At 42.2% G+C, this 21,093-nt stretch overlaps 1 protein-coding gene across 3 annotated transcripts in view; it reads right to left on the bottom strand.

Moving 5' to 3' along the window:
• Positions 1-18,148, bottom strand: part of LOC310671529 (uncharacterized protein) — a 91,085-nt gene extending 72,937 nt beyond the window's left edge. Inside the window, exon 1 of one of the 3 annotated variants that reach the window (XM_083427762.1) lies at positions 18,081-18,148. The gene's annotated coding sequence lies outside the window, so the exon portion shown is untranslated. Of the gene's footprint in view, positions 1-16,922; positions 17,160-17,334; positions 17,466-18,080 lie in introns of those variants that run through there. The other 2 variants (XM_083427763.1, XM_083427761.1) reach the window with 2 other exon arrangements.
• Between the last annotated feature and the right edge of the window lie 2,945 nt (positions 18,149-21,093).

The following is a 21,093-nucleotide window of genomic DNA, read 5'->3' as shown; positions in this document are numbered from 1 at the left end:
TATTGACGCTGGTAGAGCCATTTCAGCTAAACAATTTGTGCCGTGTAGCTTAAGAAAGCTACTGGACGAATGAAACAGTGATGCAATTTGGACATAAATTCAAGTTGATGTTGACACCTGGGAAAATATGTACTTGTGGATTCTGAACTATTTCTATTAAATCCACATCAAATAACTCACAAAATGTGTTCTTCCCCACTCTTTGGGGCTTACCTACCTGGGAGTGTTGGTTCAGACTGTTTTCAGACTCCTGCTGGTTCAGCTCTTAGAACAAACCCCAAGCTTAGCACATCAAGATTGACACAGAATACTGAACCACATTTAGAACTGAGTGAGAACAGACACACCCTGCTCCTACTCTTCATAAGAAATTGCAACAAAACAAACTTCAGTGCCCTACACCATTTCTAACCAAACCAGGTTTACAAGAAATATTGCTTCACTTAATCATCATCATCTACCTTTAGGGAACATTAATACAGGATTAGAAGTATCCCACGCTGTATGGAATTCTTTTCCATACAACATTAAAGAACCAGGTTGCATAAATTGGAGTCAATGAGAACCTTTTTCTTCATCAACATGAAGCCATTCACCTCAAATACAGAAAATTGAATGGATCTTCTTTCACAAGTTCACTGGTGCAGCATTTGTTAATAAGCTGACCATACTGGTAAAATGAATATGAAGTTGTCCTACAGCATTGCACAATTGCAACAGCTTTGATTGCATAAAAAAATCTATTGTGGACCTCAGCCAAATATGATGCTGGGGTTTAGGGACATGCAAACTTTAATTCTTTTTTAATGTTTTCAGATTGAACTGTGTTTCAAACTATTGTAGAAACAAGGAACAGGGAGCTAGTAACCAACTTCAACAATGTTTGCCACTAGCTTCAGTGGAACTGGGGCAAGGACTTCCAGTAATCAACAGGAATTTCACTCCAAGTGCAAAGAGACTTGAACTTTTCAATCATTTGAGGAGCAACCATTTCCAGCTACCTCCAAACAAAGCAACTGCAACATGTGTTTCACTTTACTTTTTTATTCACTGCACATTTTGCTTGCAAAAGTATGTTCTATTTGTGGATACTTCTAGGCTTCATCCGATGCCGCATCAAGTTCAGTTGCTACATCCTGTTCAAAAGTATACAAAACCACAAAAGTGTAACCAGGAGGCTAAGAACCAAGGGAAAAAAACTCTTTTGTGAGTGCTAAGACACATTTATCAAATGAAAAATAAAGAGACACTTCAAAGTGTTGCACTGTGTTAAGAAATCGTGACAAAGCTGTTTCAAGTGGCAGAGCAGTTTAGTAGAGGGAATGTAGGGCCACTTCAAACATTTTAAATACAGCAATCCCATACTTATGGGTGAATGGCAAATTTCCATGTGTGCACTCCACTCCACAACACAATATACAGTGGTACTTCAGGTTAAGTACTTAATTTGTTCTGGAGGTCTGTTCTTAACCTGAAACTGTTCTTAACCTGAAGCACCACTTTAGCTAATGGGGCCTCCTGCTGCCGCTGTGCTGCCGCTGCACGATTTCTGTTCTTATCCTGAAGCAAAGTTCTTAACCCGAGGTACTATTTCTGGGTTAGCAGAGTCTGTAACCTGAAGCGTATGTAACCCGAGGTACCAGTGTAACAGGAAAGATGAGACATACACATGTACCCTCATTATTTGCATACCTCTGATTTCTGTGTTACTAAACAATAAATTGAAGCAGGGATACTTGTAATATCATATGGGAAGCGGAGTTTATGTCCAGCCCCACCACAACTACAAGATTGCTACATTTTCAAATGTCTGAATTGATGTAAATATCCTCATAACAAAAGTATTCATAATCTGCACGTTTGCTTTAGTCCAATCCTACAAATGTCAGCTCAGAATTAAGCTCCAGTAAATTCAATGGGGCTTACTTCCTGGTAAATGTGTATAGAAAAGCTGCCTACTTCAGGATTCATTCACGTGTTACAACATGCAAAGCAAGCAAACATGCAAGTGAACCAACACTTTTGCATTCACTGTATGCTGGAACATGCAAAAGCCAACCTGGGAAAGCACAAGTCTGTAAACCAAAATGTACATGACCAGTTGTGGCCAGGCCCAGACCAAGACATGCTGCTGCTACAAGTCACGTGCACCTGTGGCCAGCCAAGTTATTTGGGCGTTTTAAGCAGTAAATCCAACAATCATATCTCCCCCTCACTAGCAGTAAAAATTCAACAAATTAAATAATTTATCCATTTGCTGCCTTTTTATGACATTCAAAAGCAGCTGCCTGAGGAAGTTATCTCACCATGCCTAATGGTAGGGTTGTCCCTGGTTACAACAGTAGGAATCAAAAGTCAATTACAACCAATGACTTCACCTCTGAAGACAACAGTGTTCATGTTACAACCACAAGACCCATTATATACAAACAGGCAGCATTCGAAGCTCCCATTGTTCTAGGCACATTTTGCGACTGGGAATTTCATTAGCGTGAGCAATTTCTGAGCTCAGGGTGCAGTACTGTGCCTACGATTTCAAATTAAAACTGCCACTGCTGACGCTGAGGGCGTGGGAGGAGAAATTCCTGCCTGCTTGACTTCCAAGAAATCACTGCAGCACCAGGCAAGCTGATAGGTTCTGCCTCCAAGCTGGCTTTACAGAAAGGCAGCAGTTTGAGGGACCCTCATAAGAATATCAAGGGGGCACGCAGGGGAAGCATGGCTTTGTTTTTTGCAGTCTTCAGATGAGGACTAGATCATGTGAAAAATGAACATAAGATTTTAGCTGCAGTTCATTCATTTTAAGCTTTGTATTCTTGTTATAAAAAGTGTGCCTAGACATTCCATTGTGGTGCCCATAACCTAGGTTTAAGGTGCCATTTACCTCCTAGCTTTTATATCTCAGTTTCTAACACTACAAACAGGTTATCCAGCGAAGTTGCCCCACTCACACAAGGACTTCTGCTTGCACATCAGAACTTACCCTCTCCCCACATGCCACCATCCAAATCTGCTCAGAAGGGTTGGGGGAAACCACAGAACAAATCTGGGAGGCACGTGTGGGGAAGAGAAGTTGGGGAAGTTCTGTTGCACAGGTGAAAGTCCTTGTGCAAACAAAATGACTGTTGGATACAACCCAATCAATTTGTTACATGAAAGCAGTAATTATCACATGACAAACATGGTTATGGAAGCAACTGAAATGCTTCAGAGAAAAGTTGCATAAGAAGAGTCAGGTTATTTCAATTCTTATATAACTGCTAGAACCCTATGGAAGGGTCATGCCCCCTACCACTACTTCTTGGCTACCTCAAGAAAAATGGAGGCCTTCTCACTAAAAATAACTCTGCATATTTTTCCATGATCCTCAGTCACCCCGCCTTATTCAGGAAGGTTCCCTGGCCCTCAGGACAGATTTTTCAGAATGCTCAGCAAGAATGAGAAAGTCACCCTCTGCCCACTCCTTCTGACACTTCTCAGGATCTAAGCAAAAATGTTTACATGAAAACCTTATTCTATTCCAATTCTTACAACAGAGATACACTACCCCCCACAAAAACACTTTTATATATTGTAGACATCATGAATGTATCATTCTCTAGTGGATTAGAAGGAGTATGGAAAGCCACAAGCTACAGCATGTAAGACTTAAGTGCAAACTTAAGTGACTGCACACTCCAAAGTGAGACTAATCACTTTATTGAGAATGAGTCAGACACATATACACACAGTGAACATGAAAATAATAGGATGACAAATCCATTTCAGTGGCAAATTGTTTCTTTTTCTGCAGAAATCCAATTTGCTTTAGTGTCAGTGAAATGAGTATCTCTCTATTGATGTTACGCTTAATGGTGGAAACATTCCACACTTTGGAAATGGGTGCATTAAAACAGTATGTTGTCTAATGCACCAACATTAAAACAATACTAACTATGCAGCTGAGTGCAAGTTTCTCCTGCGTCCCGAAAAGACCAGATTTCCAATTATGTTGAAGAAAAAGTAGTGAAAGTGACCACCAAGGGAAATAAAATGTTGCTAATATTTCCTCTGCCTCCCATATAATTCAACCAAGAGCTTTAATGATGTTAACATTAACAAATGGCACAAACAGAAAAGGTATTGCTAAAACTGAAACTACACCTGGAGAACCAGCTGCAATGCTTGAAGATTCTCTATGCATCACTAGTAAATCTGAAAACAAGGCTCATACATGAAACTATAGTTTGATGGTGTCCCCTTCCTAACACATCCACATATCATAGAATCATAGAATCATAGAGTTGGAAGAGACCACAAGGGCCATCGAGTCCAACCCCCTGCCAAGCATATATTGCAGGAATTTGCCTTTAATGGACAGCTGGGGGGGGGGGATTAAATTGCAACCCCAAATGGCACAGTGTGTTCTTCTAAGAGCACAGAATAGCACCACTCTACAGTTTAATATCAGGGGTGATACTGGGAATATGTTCTTAGGCAGCATCTGATCTAAGTGTCTGGCATCCATTGGCACAATTCAAACTGTTTCAGGATAATGCATGGCACTAACACAGTTGTCTCCATTCCCCAACACTCCTTCCACCTGAGAAACTATGATTGTAGACACAATGCCAATTTCTCTCTCTACCCCCAATGTCAGCCACTACACTGTAGGAGTTTGATTATTAGGAATGTGTTGCTTCCCCGCCCCCCACTTCTCTATTTCATAGAACTGGAAAAGATTAAAACCCAATCTCCTTGCCACAAGAATTGCCAATCAAGGTGAGCATAGTGGTTCTTCACCTTTTCCTCATTTATATCAGATCCGCGGCAGCTAATGCTGTGCAGGACCCCCATCTGTTTTGTTCATGACGTGCTACTCTATTACCTTCCCTTTTATATACTCCAAGTCCATTATTCTGCTTTCAGCTTTTTATTTCCTTTAATCCTGTTATCTGGATGAAGACTTTGGTCCAGCCCCTTCTCCTGGGGTATGTTTGGAGATTCTGCTTCATACCAGCATACAGAGGTCAGAATCTAAGGTGAACATGATGGTCTGGTACAAGAAGCCAATTTTTAAAACCAAATGACTATCAAGAATGGAAGATTAATGAACAGCCCATCAGTCTACCTCTCTAAGCCACAAAATGAATGCATTGTGTTAATATTTCATTGATCTCACTAGGTCCTTTGTACTCATCTTAGATGGTGCTACATAAAGAAGTTGCAGTACAATCCTATACATGTTTATTCAGAACACCCAGGAAACTAGGTACAGTATAGGTTTGCAATTTCAAACACATTTGGTAACATCAAAGGTTGTCCTGTAACTGAAAAGATACCTATCTAAGCAATGGGACTTCTCTTTCTCCGCTCTCCATGCAACCCTGCAATCTGAGCAAATGTTGGGGAAGACAGAGGGAGAGGAAGTCCAATACACAGGCCTTGCCCTAATAGGACAACTTTGTTGAATATAACACAGTGTTGTCATCTAACTTCAGATGAAGCAGTGCCTCTGCTGCAGCGGAATAGGCCCTCATAATGGGAACTAGGAAGTGAATTAACCTAAATAAAATGGGATGTACCACAGATGCAGGTTGAAAAGACATCATTTCACGATGCCTTATGAGGAACGGCTAAGGGAGCTGGGCATGTTTAGCCTGGAGAAGAGGAGGTTAAGGGGTGATATGATAGCCATGTTCAAATATATAAAAGGATGTCACATAGAGGAGGGAGAAAGGTTGTTTTCTGCTGCTCCAGAGAAGCGGACACGGAGCAATGGATCCAAACTACAAGAAAGAAGATTCCACCTAAACATTAGGAAGAACTTCCTGACAGTAAGAGCTGTTCGACAGTGGAATTTGCTGCCAAGGAGTGTGGTGGAGTCTCCTTTTTTGGAGGTCTTTAAGCAGAGGCTTGACAACCATATGTCAGGAGTGCTCTGATGGTGTTTCCTGCTTGGCAGGGGGTTGGACTCGATGGCCCTTATGGTCTCTTCCAACTCTATGATTCTATTATTTCCTTGCCATCATCAAATGCACAATCCAAGCATCACAGGTGATGCAGTTATAAAACATCACCGGTGAATCCTGCTGAGATGGTTCAGGCTAGAAAGAAAGGTTCTGAAAATCATGAAGTTATTTTGGTGGGGTTTTAATAACAGATTTGCATTAACTGTTTAATAACTGCAGTACATTCTAGCTCTCTCTGCCACATAAACTCTTTCTCCCCTATACCACTTTCTAACAATATTCCCTTCAGTAGAAGGGAACTTACTTTCTACTAATTCACTGTATAGCTGACCCTCCCCCAAAACATCAGCTAACTTTTTAACTTAACTTTAATTTCAATTAAAATCCTCTAGATTTTAACATCTGCTCCTGTAATCTTCCATCCACAGTACACAAGGCTCTTTATACATAATAGTTATTGAACTAGGGAGAGATTAATATTAACACATAATGTAGCAAAAACTTGTCACCTGGAGAAAGTATCACAAGTTATTTATGCAGAGAGAATTCTGATTTATATACCTGTATTCTATAGGACTCTTAAACAAATCTCATGACATTATCATTGAAGGAAGTCTGCTCAATAGGTTTTTTTGCAATGGTATTAAATATTATTGTCAAATACCTCTATAAGACACACAGTTTTTTAAAAGGTGCTAAAAGTACATATCTCTAGTCCCAAATGAAATTGAGGCGATACATGTGTTCTTTTAGATAACAGAGGACAATGATACAACAGCAAATATGTTACTTTTCAAAATGAGAACTTGGAATTCCAACCCCATGAATCTGATACCATAATCCTGACAGAGGCAGATTTAGGGGAGAGCAGCTGGTTCAGCTGCACTGAGCACAGAGCCTCAGGGGCACCACAACTATGATGTAGAATGGAGGGTGCAGGGGGCCGAATGTTGGTGTTGCACAGGGTACTGCTGAAATTTGAGACCCCAATGTTCGCCACTGACACTGATCTCTCTTACTCTAACATTGCATTTGTTCTCAGATTACTTGCAATTCTTACATATACGTGCACCTTTATTGGCAATCACCCAAACAAATCTCTGTGCACACCACTTCAAGATACCATTCACAAAGATGCTCATAGAACTGAAGCTACTTCTTCCCTTTATCTCCATTGGTGATAACTGAAGGAAAGCACTGTTCAAATGGATATATACACTTTTCTCTTTCTTCATTTGTATTCACTCTTCTGTGTGTGAGCAGTACAGAGATGAAATAATTATGCCTGGATAATTTCTGCATGAGTACTTAATGTGCTTTGCCAATATTTTCTGTGAAAGTAGCCTAGGAATTACTCTGCGGCATGATTAAGTACCTCATATTTGCACGTTTATAAGACCCAATAATATGAAGGTCTAAGTACTGCATTGTGTAATTTATGTTATCATGGTTGTAGTTTTGACTGTTCTTTAGCACCAAGAGAATAAATCTCACAACCTTTCTCCCTACTGCAGCAGATGAGGAATCACTTAGAAACAGTGGAAAAGGCAACAATGATTGCCACTGCCAGATATACAGTGCTTCCCAGCTTTCAACAGAATGCCATTTACAAGTAACTCTGAAATATGCTACCAATCACCTTCTCAGGCAGGAATGGTCTTAATACACAGGGGTGGCTAATTCATGACCCTCCAGATGTTGAACTCCAGCTCTCATCAGCGACAGGTAACATAGCCAATAGTCAGGGATGGTTGACGTTGTAGCCTGTCATCATTTGGAGAGTGACAGGTTTCCCATCGCTGCACTAAAGTTACATATACTTTGTGTGGCTCATAGAACCACAGAGGTCCGGCCCCTAGGGTATTTGACTTGGGGGCATTGGCGGGGAGAGACACCAATCCTTGCTCAGCAGCAAAGCTCATTGAATGACTTTGTAGAAATAGCTCCCTAACCCTACCTGCGGGTTTGTCAGGAGGATTTCTTTAAAAGCATACTATGCATGCTTGGAAGAGGAAGGGGGTCAAAATTAATAAACAGCAGTAAAAACCAACATCATGAGGCCTGCCTAAGCTAGATTCAGTTCTTGCCAAATGATACTTTTATTCTGAAGGGAGAGATCAGATAAATAAGCCAACTTTCAAGCACAGCACTGATCAATTCTGTTAACATTTGAACTATATCTGACATTACTTCTTACTCTTTCATTTACTGTGTACATTATGTACAGAGGAACATTTCAATAAAAAGTGTATAAATATTGAAAACAGTGTGGGATCATTTATCAGAATTCAGGAAACTCCTCTCTCATGCACATGACTTGTGCATGCTGTTTTTGGCACCAACAGGGGGGAGGGTTGGGACAGAATGGGGGAATCCCCACTTGCATGCACCCCAGTGATGTGTGCAGTGGCTGGGAAAGGAACCCCTGCATAACTGGCAATTCCCATGTATAGCAAACCGATTTCAGAAGTCAGGCTTTCATAACAAAATAAAGTAAACACAATGTTTTCGTTTAATGGAAGTGAAACACATAAGAAGAAGAAGAATTTGGATTTGATATCCCGCTTTATCACTACCCCAAGGAGTCTCAAAGCAGCTAACAATCTCCTTTCCCTTCCTCCCCCACAACAAACACTCTGTGAGGTGAGTGGGTCTGAGAGACTTCAGAGAAGTGTGACTAGCCCAAGGTCACCCAGCAGCTGCATGTGGAGGAGCGGAGACGCGAACCCAGTTCCCCAGATTATGAATCTACCGCTCTTAACCACTACACCACACAATTTTGCCCTATGCAACCAGCCATAAGAAGACGACAGTTGGAGCCACTGGCCCTTAGAAGTGAAGAGCTCCATGCTAATAAAAAGCAAGCAGAAAAGATTTGGCTCCAGCCACCCTCTGGATGAGCCTCTATTAAGAATTAATTTGGTTGAACACACAAATGTACCAGTAACTTAGAGAGCATCAAAAACACAGCTTTAGTTGTAGAAAATTCAGTTGGCAAGCTTGGCCTCAATCCTGAATCTCTAAATTCTGTGAGAATGAAGAGTGCCCTGTCACAAGATTTTGTAATTTAATCCTTTTGCACTGTCAAGTCAGTGGGGACCTTTCATTCAGCAAAGAGACTCTACAGAAAGGAGTTAAGAAGAGTCAGATATCATATAAAAAATAAGAAATGAGGAACTAGCTAAATTTAGAGAAGCTAAAACATCTTCAGAGCTGCAGTTCATGTAGCTGTAGCGGTTCCTGCAACTATTTTTATCAGATATGTAGCCAAATATTTCCACTTCCTATAGCCCTCTCTAGTATGAAGCATGCAACATGTGATTTAGGTGCAACTAATAACTTGGGTTACATAAACCACCTCCAATATTTAAGCCTTACACTCAAGAGCCTAACATTCGCAGACAAACTAGCTCAAAAACTATTCATCCTGAAGCACTTACGCACTGCAAGCGTGTAGGACTGAATGAACAGAAAACTAAATGTTATTCACTGTTGTCTGCACTCCACATATACCATAGTAGTTTGGCAAGTCATGGTTTATGACCTCCCAAGTCTATATTGATAATTTACACAGCAAGCTTAGATAGCCAAAAGGACAGTGTTACTAGCTTCTAGTCACTAAAAACCCCCAAAATAATGAATGTGGAAAGATGAAAGCAAGCAGGCAACATTTATATCGAAATCTTGAAAACCATTGCAGCAGTTTTAATTCCTCCAAAACATCTGGTTTCAAAGGGAAAATATAAGACATTTAATTACATGCCTTCAGAAAAGTTAAGAAATTGCATGCGCTGTTGATCATGTTATTATTCAACGTAAGTAAAACTAAACTAAACCTCCTACATAAACACATTCACCAGCTGCCATCTCAAACTTCTTAGAGCCCGGCCTTTGGGAGCAACTAAGAGACAGGCGTTATGTAGTTGTGAGCAAGCCACTGAGAAGTCCTGTCTCCGCAACCAGCAGAGATGAAATAATCAAAGAGGACATTCTTGGTTGATCTGAGGGAGAACAACAGGAGATAACAGTTGTTCCCTAAAGAAGGAAGAGGTTAAGCCATCCAGGCACAACTCTGCAGCCATCTGTTACTTCCCTAGTTTCAGTAAAATCAAAATAAAAAATGCTATCAGAATGTATACTGATATTCACAGGGGTTTATTGGGGGTTTTGTTTTTGTTTTGTTATGTATTTTGTATTCTCATTCTGTATTTTTCTATTCTGTGATTTTCAGATATACGAATTTAATAATAAAAATAAAAAGTGTACAAACAAGAAGGAATTTGTATAATTTCAGATCAATGGAGACAGATTCAGAAGTTCACAGATCCACATGACTGAAAAAAAGTCCTGTGCATAGCAGATGATGTTGATATCCATTACACAGTACAGCCTCAATCTTCACCATCCTCTCCCATCAGAGCCTGTGTCTTAGAGAGCTGGAAGTGGCTTGAGTTCATGCACCAAGTCCCAGTCCAATCATAAATCAATTACAGAATTATATAGTATTTTTTTCACCATATTAGCTACAGAATTCACCCAGTGGAGTGGGAGCAACATCTATCTAGCACAACGAAAGAGTCAGAATTCCCCCCCCCCCCCCATGATCTGTGAACAGCATGTTGGCTTTATCCCTGAAGCTCTATGAACATGACATTTGTATAACAAGCTCCAGAGCTATGATCTTAACAAGTTTCTAGTCTGATGTACTTTAGAACTGGAAATGTTCAAGAATTCCCACATGTCAAGCTCTAAATTGAAATACCAAACTACATCAATAGTTAGACCCAGTGAGAGAGCTTCAGCAGTTGGAAAGCAGGGCACATTTCCCATTAGTTGAGTAGCTGACTTAAATTTATGTGTAGAGTTGGCTTTGTCCCTCTTGCCTCCTGATTTTCTAAGGAATAGATTAATAATTTTTAATATATAAAGAGAGGAAAACTGGGTGGTGGGGGAGAGAGAGAGAGACCAGTTTTCCTTTTTAAACAACAGGACAGAAACAACCTAGAGGGGAGCTAGACTGAGCAGTACATTATACAGGAGTATATTTGGCAGTAGCTAGACCTGCATTAAATGATGGTGTTAACATCAAGGAAAACTGGCTCAAAAAATAAGGCTGGGTTCTGTCCATCCAGAACCACAATCAAGACTATATTCCTTTGTTTTGTCTGAAGAAATTTTGTATAGACGATAACTCCATCTGGGATTTATATATCCTTTGGGCCTCTTGCAATGGATACCACATGCTTCAAGGACAATTTCCCTGGATTAAAGCCAAGTAACTTCCAAAACAGGGAAACTCTGTGCTGCACTAAAAGGAATGAGTGCTTAATCTGCTCAACAGTGGAGGGTCCTGATGGTTCATGTGTACATCCTTGTCAAGACTAAGTATTTGATTTGAGTGAAAGCTATTAATGGTTTGCAAAAGGGCTAGAATAAAATTCTAAATCAAATTATTCTGACAAAGAGAAGAATGCTCCACTTTTATTTCCAGTACTAAGACAATGCTTTTAAATTTTTATATTTCCTAACTCCTTTGGAATAGTCAAACTGCCACAAAAGACTAGCAATTACAAATGTGCAGAGGGAAGATGTGTAGTTGTGCTGTGTGTTACTCTAACTCCCATTTATTATGGGGAAAACCTAGCTAATTGCCCTATGTATTTATGCAATTCAAGACTTCATAGTATCTTGGATTCATAAGGACATTCACAATAAATCCAAATCAGGCATTCTCTCAATGCTTATTTTCTTAAAGCCATTTCCCTTAAACATCTGCTAGTCATGTAAAATACACTCATGTATTTAATTTCTTTATTTATTAAACTCCGAAAAACCTTCCTTTTCATTACTAAAAATAATTGTCAACTGAACTGTGGATTCATAATTCAATAAATTCAATGCCAGCATTTTTTTCAAAGCTAACACTTATACCCAAAATCAGGTTTCACAAATTCCTTCACAGAAAAGAGCTCTCGGTTATCCTCTATTAACACCAGACCACAAGCAGGCAGATAATTTCACTTTGAGTCCAAATATTAACTTCATCCTGGAAATAAGTCTTGTATCATTCAGACTACAGTGCCATTAATAGAATTAGCAGACACTTTAAAAAAACACACAAAAAACTGTTGTACAGATTTAGCACTTCATGCTAATATTTGCTGGAATCGTGTAAACTATACTCATATCCTTATTACTCATTTTTGTGGGTAGTTTTAAATATGTTATAAAACCAGGGCAGAAACAAAGGAAACAAAATAGACATGCTGTCCAAATCCACTACTACACTTTTAGGAATAAGTAAACTTTAGGAATATGTTCAACCTTTACTGAACTAAAACAAAATTTCAAGCAGTGCTGGGCTTGGAACAGTGGGAAGTGTGTTGCTCATCCCCAGTGATGCTAGAGCCACCGTCTAACACGTACTTGTAACACTAGGAATACAGATTTATGTGGAGCAGTGCTTATAGTTCTTTTAATAACTTTGTTTCTGGTTTCAACTGCCTCCCAAGATACTGATTTATATATATATTATAGGGTGAAATCCATTTATTGCAATACATGGTACAGTATTCATCTAAATAGTTGTGTTAGAACAAGGAATAGCACCAGGATTTCCTCACTTTCCTCTCCCTGCACATGCCCCACACAATCCCCAAATCTGCTCTGGAGAGTTAGAAAACCTTCAGAACAGATTTTGTAGGGTGAGGGGAAAGAGATGGAGAGATCATCCTGTCACATAAGGAGAAATTATTGCGCTGGCCTAACGTTCTCGATAGCAGTACTTTGGATACAACCCAATGGGTCTAACTCTGAGTAGGTCTATATATCACCCACCTATCATTATTATTACTATTGCCAGGGATCATCACACAACAGGAAAAAATACAATTGTACCCCATACAATTAGAGGGCAAGGAAGCTTCCACATCTCTGAAATTTTCTCATCTAAGGAAGCCTCTATCAGTGAGCAGCAAGAACCAAGCAAAGACAGTTCTAGAGAGTTGCAATGTCATATATTTGTCAGAAACACAAGGCCACAAAGTGTCCACCATTGCAAGAGCTCTGCTGTTCTCATTATGCACAGCCAGAGCCGGCATCAGCATTAGACACACTGAGGCAATTGCCTCAAGCGGCAGGATCCCAACGGAGTCCAGGGGTGGCAGTTCCCGCAGCTGTGCCTCCCTGCCACTGAGCTCACACACTGCCATCGCCAGAGAAGGGAGGAGAAGCAGTGGCAAGCTCTTGCTGTTGCTCCAGCAACAGGAGAGGGTGGGAGGCACCCATGGCTGCACTGAAGTTCCACAGGCACCTCCGTCTGCCCCCCCCCCCCCGCCACCAGCAAAGCAAGGAGAGGCAACAGCAGCACCCTGGCTTCAGTGGGGAAGCGGCAGCAACTTTCTGTTTCACCTCATGTGGCAAAAATGGGACAGTCATCCCCTGTGCACAGTGCACCAAGAGCATTCGGAAGCAGCATGAGAGTATTCTTGGCTGGCACAGCTTTCCTTTTCGAGATTAAAAACCCCCACTGAGTGCACCTTTACCAAGGTTCCCAAGAATCTTGGATATGACACTCCTCATGCATGTAAATTGTTACAGCATCCACACGTTACTGTCACCCAAATGTCAACCTGTATCCCCCCCCAGTTTAATCCAATTTATCCTTTCAATGGGAAATCTGATGTTGGGAGGGGGGAGTTGCTAACAACCTGGCCTGTTTGTAGTATTAAGCCTTCATTTGGAAGGATCCTAAAAAGATAACCATGACCTATACAATGAACACAAAACTCGTACGAAAATTGAAGACAATGCCTTTTAATAAAACTTCTAGTAATGACATAACAAACTTTCACCAGCTTTTGCTGATCCAGCAAGATACCTCACCACAACCATTTTGAATGCCTCATTCTTTGGGACCACTTTTCTTAACTAAGCCACTAATGATTAGGAGCCTCATTCATTCATTTTTGAACAACAGAGACTGGCAATAGGGTAGCAGTCTTTTATTGTTACTCCTACCTGTGAAAGAAGTCCAGAGGGTGGACTCTGTGCAGAATAATCCATGTTTTAACTCATGTATGTGCACATGCTGTGATGTAAAAGGCAATTTCTACAAACAAGCAGCTTGTCTCCAACAGTAAAACTAATCAAGACAGTGGTCTACCAGGAATGTTATGACATCAAAATGATTATTGCTTTCCTCCAATTACATTTCCTTCTACAGAAAGCAGCATTTTTATATAAATCAAGCATATAACAGAGGCTATAAAGCTGCATCACATAATGCAAAAGGACGCTGCAAGTCCAAAGGCAGAGGAGTCGCCATATATGTACAGAGGCAACAGCATGATAAGAGTAAGCTAATCCCTTCAAAGTCCCCTGCCACATTTACAGTTCATCATTTACAGTAATTCATGTAACTGGTTTTGACTTCAGAACTCCTAGTGACAGAAAACACACATATTATGCAGTAATTACCTAATGCCTCTTAATCCAATATTGTCCAAGCAAAATGGATCCAAAGTGCTCATGGCTACTTAGAGTTCAAAGAGTTGCTTCATTAAACATAAAGCTATTTTAGGTGATTTGAAAACATCAGAGAAACATTACCCAGGTATAGTTATCACCATGCACAATAAAAGTAAGAAGATGTAGGAAATGCTCTGATGCATTGGAAGAAAAACATATGCACATAAATCGATAAGGTCTTCCACATGAACAAGGGAGGGAAGATAAAAGGGAACAAAAAGATTGCTAGGATGTTAATGGAATGAAGCCTGCACAATTTTTCAAAACCAATTGCCAAGAATACTTTTGCACAGCAGGGATGACTACTTAAGAAGTTGGGGAAATGATTAAATGCAGAATCCATTATCAAAACGCAAGGTAAGAAAACACAAAGCAGAACACTCAGCAACATGTAGACTTTCGGCTAATGAGAATTGCTACAAATGCCAACCAAAATCCAGTTGCTTGGGGTAAATAAGTGCACAGCCCCAAAGCAATGTTGTTATGAAAGGAAATATGTTTGATGACCTCGTAATCAAAGAGATGTGTGTGAATGCAAACAGCTAGATGTATGCATGTGGACTGCTTCACAGTCTCAAAATGTGTGAAATCAATGCATGATATTCACACTTAACTTGTCTCACAGATCCGGACAACTAAAATTCACTGGATTATGCCAGAGTATTTGGTACCTATCCTATTACTGTGTATTGTACTCCATGTTTTTAAGGATTTCATTAATAAATAACCCTTGGTTCATGAGCTCAAATATTCCATATCATTACCTCCAGTGCTTATTCCATTATTAAAGTAATAATGTATCAAAAAGACCTCAGTCACAATAAAGTATGTGAGATGTCCTCAACTCAAATCTTCTCTTAAAAGTCCTCAGTGTGTTTTCCCTCCAATTTACAAGCTTTGCCCACCCTGGTTTATACAATTGTGAACTATTTGACACCATACTGCAACAGTGTCCTATATTAAAATGGTTTGCAGTGGATGAGTATCATTATTTGTGAACAGTTTTTCTATGCAACTATTCCAACCACAGAAAAAAGAACTGTATAATGTAGGTTCCATTACTTAGCAATGTCTCAACTAAAGCCAGAGCCTACTATTAGTCAAAGGAAGAAATGAAAGCCCCACTAAGCATCGAAATAGACAATGAGCCATTTTAAAGTTTCCACTGCTTGAATGTATGTATTCATACTGGCTTGGACTTTTCTGGCACAGAGACAAACACCTGGACCAAGCCCTCTCACATAGCAGGAGGGTTTGATTACCCACTGCAGTTTGCTGGTCTTTGCAAAAAGGTAACAAATAACAATTCACCTATGGCTGTAGAAATGTGCTTTACATGGAACCCTGCACATTTGAGGGGAACTGTCGCTACATATTATTTTCTGGGTGTTCAGAGAAGAGAATGCAGTCTCTTTTTTCTTATGCTCTGAAAACCCCATTCATGCCTTCCCTTCAAGGGAAAATTAGCAGATTATTCTTCTGCTTTCTCATCTACCCCTGACAAATCATTCCTGTAATAAGAATTTAATAAACTCAGTACAATCCCTTCTAGATGTGCCAACTACAGCACAGAAAAGGTCACAACTCGACGGGAAAAACTATAGGTCCTTCTAGCTGTCTCCTCCTCGCTCTTGCTGCGTGTAGTCACAAGCATCTACTTAAGAAAAGAGCAGTTCGTCCCTGAACATCATCTGCCTTTCGTCCATTCATAGCCTCCCGGGACAATACAATGAACTTATATTCCTTCCACTTTACCCCCAATCCCGGCTTCTTTCCACTCTCCACAGCCCAAGCCAGATGAGACCTACCCACAATCCCACAAAAGCTCTCCAAGCCCCAGGACTGCGCTCCACATGCACAATAGCACAACACACCCAATTCCCCAAGTCCGCCAACATCCAGATAACACAAATTCCATCCTCCCACTATGGAAGCGCACACCCTCCTAGCCTCGCGTGCACCCGACTCCCCACCCCCACCCAACAACACACACACACACACGTAAACACGCGCTCTGGTCGCCGGGCACAACTAAAACACGAGAACCGTTCACTATTATATGACAACCCCCCCCCCATCCACCCTATAGCGCACACAGGCGCAGGGAAGGGAGCAGCCGGCCCCGCACAGTCCTCCCCTCGCCTGTCAACCAAGACCACCCCCTCCCGCTTCCATACACACGATAATGCATTTATCCCGCTAAGTCCTTTCTCCCCTCGACAGACCCCGCGCGCACGCCTCCTGCCCTCATCCCCGCACAGCCCGCCCTTCGTAGCGGCGAACACACACAACACACACCACACACACCCGTCGCCTTCTCTCGGAGCCCGCGGGACGGCGGCTCCCGCGCCCCTCTCTGCGAGGGACGGCGGCGGCAGGAGGACCCAGAAACATCTCCCTCGCTCGCCCCCGAGTGAGCGGCGCCGGCTCCCCTCTTCTTACCTCAGAGCGGTGGGGCGGTGGGCGCGCGCCGAACCGGCTGCTGGAATCCGTTCCTCCTCCTTCGCCACGCTCTTCATCCTCCTCTGGCAGAGGATGATGCTGCCGCCGCCGCCGCTCTGTATGTGTGTGTGCGCGCGCCCGCGCGCGCCAAGAGGAGCGGCAGCACAAACAGTCTCCGCCTCGCACAATGCGAAGCAGCTGCTCCACACACGCGCACGCGCCCCCGTCTCTCTCTCTGAAGGAACTCGCCGCCGGGGCCTAGAACCTGCGCGGGCGAGCTAAAGGAAAACGTTACGCATGCGCGCTGTGAGGTTTCATGGGAAATGTAGTCCTTTTCCCCCACAGACCGTTCCTTCTCTCTCTCCCCACGCCAGCCCCGCGTGGCTTCTCCTCGCTGGGTGACAGAACTTACTTATCTCTGCTTTTCGTTTGTTTTAACTAGGCTTAAGTTTGGCGACGAAGTTCTTTTCCCGCAAGAACAAGTCGGATAAAACGTTATATCGTAGCTCAGACGCTCACTGTTGAGTAATGATCTATAATGGCTGAAAGGAAAGCTTGCAGCATGAGGGGGAATTAGCTCAAATGGTAGAGCGCTCGCTTAGCATGCGAGAGGTAGCGGGATCGATGCCCGCATTCTCCAGTTACATTTTTGCCTGCCTTGTCCTCTAGTACTCAGTTATTGTTGCAGCCTCTCTAACAATCCTATATCAATGGTCAAGCCTACAGTTGTAGGAAATAGCCTTCTATTGAGAGATTGAAGGGACTGCTATTGTTCATGCTAGTCATGTTCTTGTTGTATGTTACAGCTGGTTATGATTTTCCCTTGTTGTGGAAAATTCAAAGCAAAAACAAACAAAAACATGCTCTGCAAGCGAAAAGAAGGAAGTCTGCTTCCTTGGAAATAAAATAAAATAAATCTAGACCTCGTGACTAGTTCTATTAATCCCAGTGCATCTAATATTATTTCATCAGACTTCAGCCTCATAGTTTACAAATACAGAACTGGCGCCACTGTGCTGCAGATCTATGCTGTTTAATAAATCCAGTTAGCAAGCATTGCACGTTACGCTCAGTTGCAGCAAATTATTAAATCTTAAATGCAATTCTAAGATCATCAGTCAACTATAACGCCCTGCATTTAAATATAAAAATGAATACCTCCGTGACATATGTAATCCTTCACCTGCCAAAATATATAGTCCGAAGCTCATTATTTCTTCCTCATATGATTATTTCGAATTAGCCAATCACGAAGCTTTGGTCATGAGCTATCCAGAAGACACCTCGAACATCACGCTGGTCCGGGGTATCTTGTGCGCCCTCTGCTGGACAACTCGGCAAGGTTTCTCTTGACATGATGTGCGTAGGGTAGGGGGCTGAGCCCTCCCCAATGTTGAGGGGGCTGCCATCCCCCTAGGTTTGCCGCCACCGGGCAGCGCTCGTGTGCTGGTTGGGGCAGGACCCACAGATCAAAGATTTTTATCCATCCTATGTAGAACTTTAATTTACTGTGGCTAGATTCAGGTAGGTAGCAGTGTTGGTCTGACGCAGTCGAAATAAATAAATAAAATTAAAAATTGTCCAGTAGCACCTTACAGACCAACTGAGTTTCTTCAGATAGAAGAGTATCTGAAGAAGTGTGCATGCACACAAAAGCTTATACCCAGAACAAACTTAGTTGGTCTCTAAGGTGCTACTGAACGTTTTATTTTATTTTATTTTATTACTGTGGCTAAGAACTGTGGCAGCAAATAGAGTTGTATAAATATCTGGGTGGGGTAGGGTGTGTGTGTGCCTGCTACCTCTTACTACTCCTTGGAGTCATCCCTGGTGTGGATATGTGTGTGAACATTTAAATTCATATTCATCAATGCAGAGGAGAACTCATCCTTCATTGGCCTAGCAAGGTGAAGTTCTAACTTCCTTGATAGGTTCTCAGAAATCATAGGCAGGTTCCCAGACTGGTTACAGAGTTTCTTTTTCCATTGGTCAGCTATTTTTTTTTACTGGGTTTGTACCTTTCTCCCAAGGCACACAAGGTGATTTACCATTTTAAAATGCTAAAACAGATACATTAGATAAAATGTAAAGGGTCAGAGTCCTTTCAGGCCAGCTGGGAGCTGATGGGAAGAACTCCCTTGCCTGGGCTCCCTCACTCTTCCCTTCCCTTCCCTCAGGGAAGACAGAGCTCCAGGGAAGATAGGAAAAGAGATGCTTCACTGTCTCTCTCAGGATTTTTTATGGTTCCTTCATGAGCTGATGGTATATGTATAGATCTTTGTTTTTTTCTGGCATTGGGTTCCTGTTTGTTTTCCTTGCTCATTTGTTAAAGAAGTCAAAGCTGAATTTGATGGCAAGATCTTCCTATCTGTTTCTACTTTGACACCAACCCATCCAACAACTCAGAACACTCTGCTTCTTCAGCAACATTTTACAACACAAATCAGACAGCTCTCTGGGTATATCAAAATAAATGCTGGAACAAATGAATTCACTTAACAGAGATAATGATAACTCTTCCAGAAAAACAATACAGACCATCAGTTGCTGTTTCAAGGTGAAGCATAACCTTAGCAGGATTTCCATTTCAAAGGTTACACCTGGACTGGCTGCTGATTTATTAGCGAGCCATATTCACTGTGTTAGTATTCATATATGAAGCCCTTAACAGCTTGTGACCAGCTTACTTGAAGGCTCACTCACCCGCTTCAATAGTTGTCTTTGTTATGCCTAAAATTGCTAGGCACTGTAACAAAAATTAAAAATCATACATGCCCTTCCCACAGGCTTATGGTCTAAAGATTCCATGTGTGCGCTGTCTGCTTGGTAAGTGACTGTAGGACTCCAGAGGTCGAGGGTCGAGTCTGTTTTCAGCACAGAAGTTCACTGAGAAGACTTGAACTGGCAATTGTCTCTCAGCCTTATGGGGAGGATAAATTGGGCAGGTGAGAGCCATGTCCTTAAGAGTTCCTTGGGTCAAAAAATGAATGAATAAAACAAAACCCCCCTGTGATTGCTGCTCACAAGAGCCAACTCCTAGGGGCTGAGGGGGCTTTGTCCCTGCCCCAATAACATATGGGGGGGGGCTAAATTGATGGGCATTGCCCTTCAAATGGTATGTGTGCACCGCATCATGAGATCGATTATGCGGAACGGGGCTTTCCTGCCCTGCCAAATATTTTATATAAGTGTTGGTACCCTGCTGCTGCTGCTTATAGACATATCATGCAAAAATCCGCTTTCACTGTCAGGACAGCACCTGCTGCAGATCGGCTGGATGACAGGAAGGTGGTGTGGCTCTTTTGAATAGGAAACTGGATGCCGAGGAGGAAAGGCTGCTGGTAGCTGCGCATTCCAGACGCCCGCATGAGGAAATTGCAGCCTTCAGCGGAGAATTCCAAATAAACAGTCCAACACTCTCCCTTTCCGACAAGCAGCCAATCACATTTTGAATCGCTGCCGTTCCAACCAATCAGGAGTTGTCGTGGAGCTGTAACTAAGCCTGGCGCGTGACTGGAAGGGTAGAGAAAACCCTCGGCTGTGTCAGTGCGGGCCACGCAAGGGGCGGGCCGGAGAAAGCTGCACGCTGCCACCTTGCGGCGGTTTTACAACATTCGAGCAGCAGGCCTGGACCAAATTGTGCGCATGCGCAGTGCCTTTCCAGGGCTGTCGGTAAGTAGCAAAAGCGTCTGTAAAGGGGTGACGTTGCTTCCAATACTCGGAATCAGTGTGGTGTAGTGGTTAGAGTGTCGGACCGGGAAAACCACTGGGGGAGACCAGGGTTCAAAGCCCCCATTGGCCATGAAGCTCACACTGGGTGACCTTGGGCCAATCACAGCCTCGCAGCCTAACCTACCTCGCAGGGTTGTTGCGGGGATTAAATGAGCAAGGGGAGAACCATGTGCGCCCCTCGAGAAAGTGGTCGGGTATAAATGCAATAAATACCTAACAGCGGGGACTTCCCGTCCCTTTACTTTCCAGTATACATTTCTTAACCCCCGCTTCTTTTAAAGAAATATACTTGTTCATACACACTATACACACTAGCCACCCTTGCTGCGTGTCTCTTGCTGATCTTGCCCCACTCCAACATGTGTAGGAAGGAAGATCGAGGGCATACATCCCTTAGAAAACCAAGCAAGCTTACACGCCAAATCCTAGGCGTTTCCTT

This window comes from Podarcis tiliguerta (genome assembly GCF_965153285.1).
Source record: "Podarcis tiliguerta genome assembly, chromosome: 1".
NCBI classification, from domain to species: Eukaryota; Metazoa; Chordata; class Lepidosauria; order Squamata; family Lacertidae; genus Podarcis; species Podarcis tiliguerta.
Note: the sequence above shows the minus strand (reverse complement) of the source record. Positions and strands in the feature narration are given on the sequence as shown.